Raw genomic sequence first — 684 nt, 5'->3', positions numbered from 1 at the left:
AGGACCCCTTGCGGTTTGAACGCCCCGTGGCCACGCCGTCTGCCTTTCAGCAGCGATCCGGAGCAGTCCTCAGTTGGCTACGCTTTTGCTGGATTTTCGATACGTGATTTCCCCCCACGGACAGAACAGGAATCATTTAAAATCATTCATGAGAAACTCATGGCTGTGCTTTCTGCTGGCGGCTTTGCAGGCCACGGGCGCCTGGTAGGGGAGGCGAACACCAGAGAGGGAAGCACGTTCTGCCCCCTTGCCTCCCCCCTTCCCTCNTGGGGCCAGGCGGGCAGCTCCGCTCCTCTGATCACTTGCCTTGACCTGCCCTTTGTAGCAGCCGCTTTCGGGGCTCCACCCACCTGCCAGGAGCCCTCCCTCCACGCTCGGAAGACTGCTTCCTGCAAACACCGACACTGTNTCAGCGGACGCATCCTGCAGCTGCCTTATGGCCGCTTGGGGAAACTCTGGGGCATGTGCTATACTGTCCCCGTGAGGTCCCCAGTGGGGTCGAGTCCCACCCAGGGGCCGGCAGTAACAAGCGCCTTTCCCTTCTCTGCCCACTTCCTCGTTGCTCTTCCTGTTACCCTCTCTCAGACTGTGGTGGGTTAAAGCTGGCTGCAAATCCCGTGTCATTCTCCTACCAGGAGGTGGTATGTTGTCCACTCTCCCATATCTACAAAGCTACCTTCAAGT

This window comes from Crocuta crocuta, unplaced genomic scaffold (genome assembly GCF_008692635.1).
Source record: "Crocuta crocuta isolate KB4526 unplaced genomic scaffold, BGI_CrCroc_1.0 scaffold301, whole genome shotgun sequence".
Lineage (NCBI taxonomy): Eukaryota > Metazoa > Chordata > Mammalia > Carnivora > Hyaenidae > Crocuta > Crocuta crocuta.
This window is presented reverse-complemented; position numbering follows the sequence as displayed.